Below are 5,640 nucleotides of genomic sequence, written 5' to 3'. Positions count from 1 at the left end.
TAATAGTATAAATGAGGCGTGACAAGGCGTAGGAAAGGGTGAAGGACACTGCCTACCACACTATAACACCACCATATCTCACTAACCACTTCAACTATCAAACTATCACGCATATGGGAGGTGTATGGATCCACAAACTATCTACGGAGGCAATATGGGGCGTGACAAGGCGTAGTAAATAAGAAAAACTGAAAATAGTTAACACAGAGAGGGCCGATGTGGAAGGCAGGATGGCGGACACTGCCTAACACAAGAACACCACCATATCTCAGTAACCGCTTCAACTATCAAACTATCCCGCGCATGGGAGGTGTATGGGTGCATAAGCTATCTATGGAGGCAATATGGGGCGTGACAATGCGTAGGAGGGCAGGAATGACCACCGCAAATATGAGGCAACAAAACCCAAAAGTTTGCTTATAAAGACGCACTTATTTTCACTTTACCAGACTTTTTTCACCTTAATTGGCACGTCTCACTAACTCTACATACTTTAGATAATAAGCATGTACACGCACACACTTGGGAATAACTCACCTGCTCCACAAATGTTCAAAAACTGTAAATCTCAAAACAGAGCTAACAATGGCGGATCTTCTCTTCTTCTTCTTCTACGCAAAATGTCGACATCATTGTATACACTTCCTCTATCACTCAAACTTCTTATAAAATTCAAAATAACATTGAGATAAAATAAATAAAATATGAAATGGTAAAGAAAAATGAAAATAACATGTGTATTATATTCCCAATACCGAAATGGGGGTGTTGGGGTCACTCACAAATATTGATAAAAACATATTTCGCCATAAGGATTGAAATATTTCTACTTATTTAGTGAAGTTGGCACTTTTCTGATATCTGATTTGTTATTAGTAAAGTAAACTAATTTCTAAACTACAATAGAATCGAGTCCAGCTGTGTTTTGGTTTACCGAAAAAATAACGTTAAAGTCACTGCAAGGAATATAACGTTTTTTTATTAGCACGCCTAGGATTGTTTTGGTGCTTGATATAACACTTAAAAGATATGAAAAACATGATTCAAGTAACAATATTCCATAAAGTTTAGTCTACCTATTCGTATTTTCAATTTCAAAATTTTGAATGGTAACAAAATAGAAAACAAAAATCTTTATATGACAAAGAATCTGTGTTTTCTTTATTCGGCTGGAAAGCGAAAATTTGTGTTATTCAGAAAATGTAATATAACGTAGTTTGGGTGAGCTTTCTATCTCGACATTGTGGTGTGTTTGTCACCCGTTAATTGGACACAAACACCTTACTTTCCACCGGTTTCAATAAAAAAACCACCCGGTAGGAATATTATATTTTGATTATTAGTTACACTATTTATCGCACCTAAAAGTGTAGTGTATACTAGTCTGGGAGCCGTTTTTCTTGTGGCGATTTTTTAAATTAATTATCTACGTAAATATTGAACCCACGGGGGGCGCCTCACCCCTGCCTTCCCCATGGACAGTCCAGCAATGTCTGCTTCCACTCCCCCTGTGTTTCCAGACCCAGAGAGTGAAGCAAAGCCAGAATCACCCACCATACTAGATAAATAGCCATTACTGTGGTAAATAAGGCGATGGTTGTGTATATGTACCCCAGTTAACACCGCCCGCCGCCCACCTCACCCACAGCCCGCCCCAACATTTCCTTCAATTCTCACTGTTTTCTGATGCTGCTGCGCGCCTCAAATGCATAGCAGGGACAAAAGAGGAGCGAGTAGTAGTAGCAGGAGCAGCAGTGTTATTATTATTACTACTATTAATGTGCGTGTGTGGGGAGCGGGCTGTTTTATGTAAAATTATCCCCTACTCTCTCTCTCTCTCTCTCTCTCTCTCTCTCTCTCTCTCTCTCTCCATGAAGGCCACAGAGGTGACTAGGTAGAGTGTTCCTGCTGTTAATAATTTAGAAATGTTGTTAATCTCTCACTGGAACCTTAAAAACAATAACAACTTCAACTATACTCTATTGGTGAAGGTTAGACACACAACCCGTCACTTCAGAGGAGCTTGGCGGTGTCTTATGGTGTGGCTTGACAATGTTAGGGCTGGATACGTCACTAAGCTCTCTCTCTCTCTCTCTCTCTCTAATCGGTAAAGTTAGTCACTTTGAAGGTAAAAATGTGTCCCAGTAATGAAGATGTTAAAATAGTGAAGACTGGCATTAATCTTCCGTCCTCCATACATCCTTCCTAATGTCAATAAAATGGTCTAATGGCACAAAATCTCAAGGTAAAATGTTTCCCTGTACTGAAGGGGTTAAAATAGTGAAGACTGTGGCCATTAATCTTCTGCCCTCCATACACCCTTCTTAATGTCAATAAAATGGTTTAATGGTGCATAAATCTCACGGTAAAAATGTGTCCCAGTACTGAAGGGGTAAAAAATTATGAAAACTGTGGCCATTAATCTTTTGCCCTCCATACACCCTTCCTAATGTCAATAAAATGGTCTAATGGTACACAAATCTCAAGGTAAAAATGTGTCCCAGTACTGAAGGGGGTTAAAATAGTGAAGACTGTGGCCATTAATCTTCTGCCTTCCATGGACCCTTCCTAATGTCAATGAAATGGTCTAATGGCACACAAATCTCAAGGTAAAAATGTGTCCCAGTACTGAAGGGGTTAAAATAGTGAAGACTGTGGCCATTAATCTTCTGTCCTCCATACACCCTTCCTAATGTCAATAAAATGGTCTAATGGTACACAAATCTCAAGGTAAAAATGTATCCCAGTACTGAAGGGGTTAAAAATTATGAAAACTGTGGCCATTAATCTTCTGTCCTCCATACACGCTTCTTAATGTCAATAAAATGGTCTAATGGTACACAAATCTCAAGGTAAAAATGTGTCCCAGTACTGAAGGGGTTAAAATAGTGAAGACCGTGGCCATTAATCTTCTGTCCTCCATGCACCCTTCCTAATGTCAATAAAATGGTCTAATGGTACACAAATCTCAAGGTAAAATTGTGTCCCAGTAATGAAGGGGTTAAAATTATGAAGACAGTGGCCATTAATCTTCTGCCTTCCTAATGTCAATAAAATGGTCTAATGGCACACAAATCTGAAGATAAAAATGTTTCCCTGTACTGAAGGGGTTAAAATAGTGAAGACTGTGGCCATTAATCTTCTGCCTTCCATACACCCTTCTTAATGTCAATAAAATGGTCTAATGGCACACAAATCTGAAGGTAAAAATGTGTCCCAGTACTGAAGGGGTTAAAATAGTGAAGACTGTGGCCATTAATCTTCTGCCCTCCATACACCCTTCCTAATGTCAATAAAATGGTCTAATAGTACACAAATCTGAAGGTAAAAATGTGTCCCAGTAATGAAGGGGTTAAAATAGTGAAGACTGTGGCCATTAATCTTCTGCCCTCCATACAGCCTTCCTAATGTCAATAAAATGGTCTAATGGCACACAAATCTCAAGGTAAAAATGTATCCCAGTACTGAAGGGGTTAAAATAGTGAAGACTGTGGCCATTAATCTTCTGCCTTCCGTACACCCTTCCTAATGTCAATAAAATGGTCTAATGGCACACAAATTTCAAGGTAAAAATGTATCCCAGTACTGAAGGGATTAAAATAGTGAAAACTGTGGCCATTAATCTTCTGCCCTCCATACACCCTTCCTAATGTCAATAAAATGGTCTAATAGTACACAAATCTGAAGGTAAAAATGTGTCCCAGTAATGAAGGGGTTAAAATAGTGAAGACTGTGGCCATTAATCTTCTGCCCTCCATACAGCCTTCCTAATGTCAATAAAATGGTCTAATGGTACACAAATCTCAAGGTAAAAATGTATCCCAGTACTGAAGGGGTTAAAATAGTGAAGACTGTGGCCATTAATCTTCTGCCTTCCGTACACCCTTCCTAATGTCAATAAAATGGTCTAATGGCACACAAATTTCAAGGTAAAAATGTATCCCAGTACTGAAGGGATTAAAATAGTGAAAACTGTGGCCATTAATCTTCTGCCCTCCATACACCCTTCCTAATGTCAATAAAATGGTCTAATGGCACACAAATCTCAAGGTAAAAATGTGTCCCAGTACTGAAGGGGTTAAAATAGTGAAGACTGTGGCCATTAATCTTCTGCCCTCCATACACCCTTCCTAATGTCAATAAAATGGTCTAATGGCACACAAATCTGAAGGTAAAAATGTGTCCCAGTACTGAAAGGGTTAAAATAGTGAAGACTGGCCATTAATCTTCTGCCCTCCATACACCCTTCCTAATGTCAATAAAATGGTCTAATGGCACACAAATCTGAAGGTAAAAATGTGTCCCAGTACTGAAGGGGTTAAAATAGTGAAGACTGGCCATTAATCTTCTGCCCTATATACACCCTTCCTAATGTCAATAAAATGGTCTAATGGTACACAAATCTCAAGGTAAAAATGTATCCCAGTACTGAAGGGGTTAAAATAGTGAAGACTTTGGCCATTAATCTTCTGTCCTCCATACACCCTTACTAATGTCAATAAAATGGTCTAATGGCACACAAATCTGAAGGTAAAAATGTGTCCTAGTACTGAAGGAGTTAGGGGATGGGAGGTTAACATAACTGTAGTGTACTTTAGTGTAGATGATAAACTAAGGAATGGTACTATCAAACTGGAAATTGAGAAGATCATAGAGACTAATGCACAACATCCACTGCTTACAATCTGGGACTTGAATGCACGTGGGATTCAAAGGAACACAAAAGCCAATGGAAATGGAAGAATGATCCAATGAAGTATAAAATGATAATGCCCAATGACGATGGAACAATTGTGAACATATTAGAAGCTTAGCTAAAATGATAATGCCCAATAATCAGCTTACCTTGTTCAGAGAAAATGCTTTGCTTCAGTGACACCCCAGACAGCTTAGCTCAGTAATCAGCTTACCTTGTTGAGAAAATGCTTTGCTTCAATGACACCCCAGACAGCTTAGCTCAGTAATCAGCTTACCTTTATGCTCAGAGTATGTTTTGGGGCATTTTGAGGTGTTACATGGTGTTTTGAGTGTGTTTGGGAATAAAATTGAGTGTTTCAAGTGGTTTGGGCGTATTGAGTGTGTGTGGGTGTGTTTGTATTGAGCTCAGAATTTGTTTTGGGGCATTTTGAAATGTTTTGGGATAAAATTGAGTGTTTTAAGTGGTTTGGATGTATTGAGTGTGTGTGTGTGTGTTTGTATTGAGCTCTGGGTGTGTTTTGGGGCATTTTGAGGAGTTACATGGTGTTTTGAGTGTGTTTTGGGATAAAATGGAGTGTTTTTACTGAAACTGAGGTTCCCCACGAATAGACCTGTCTCTGATAAAATGCTTTGGTTCGCAGTGACATCTCAGACAGCTTAGGTCAGTAATCAGCTTACCTTTGTGCCATCTTGACATGACATGATGCTCTCGGAACACATTCCTCACACAAATAGATAAATTTCTGCACACGCAGTGAAATGTGGCTAAAAATCTCTTAACTTCTTGTATGGTACATTTGCAGGATTGAAGCAAAGTCAGTCTTTTTATAATAATATATTTCCTCTATGTCACATAAACAGCTTTCATTCCTTCACAGCACCAACATCCACACAGAGTGTCCACACAGACAACACTGCGTCATTAAACTGTATATTAATGTA

General features: G+C 38.9%; 1 protein-coding gene and 1 long non-coding RNA gene across 10 annotated transcripts in view; one reads left to right on the top strand and one right to left on the bottom strand.

Moving 5' to 3' along the window:
• The window catches only part of LOC123509052, an 8,133-nt gene extending 7,521 nt beyond the window's left edge, over window positions 1-612 (bottom strand). The window contains exon 1 of the long non-coding RNA XR_006676097.1: window positions 538-612. This is a non-coding gene — a long non-coding RNA (uncharacterized LOC123509052). The remainder of the gene's footprint in view (window positions 1-537) is intronic.
• LOC123509051 overlaps window positions 1-5,640 on the top strand; it is a 22,186-nt gene that overhangs the window by 9,327 nt on the left and 7,219 nt on the right. For 2 of the 9 annotated variants that reach the window (XR_006676090.1, XR_006676094.1), the window contains exon 1: window positions 1,331-1,581. The exons of 6 other annotated variants lie outside the window; for them this stretch is intronic. The gene's annotated coding sequence lies outside the window, so the exon portion shown is untranslated. One more of the 9 variants, XR_006676092.1, reaches the window with a different exon arrangement.

The sequence above is a fragment of the Portunus trituberculatus genome, chromosome 26, assembly GCF_017591435.1.
Source record: "Portunus trituberculatus isolate SZX2019 chromosome 26, ASM1759143v1, whole genome shotgun sequence".
NCBI lineage: Eukaryota > Metazoa > Arthropoda > Malacostraca > Decapoda > Portunidae > Portunus > Portunus trituberculatus.
The sequence above is the reverse complement of the archived record's forward strand: the minus strand, read 5'-3'. Positions and strand labels throughout refer to the sequence as shown.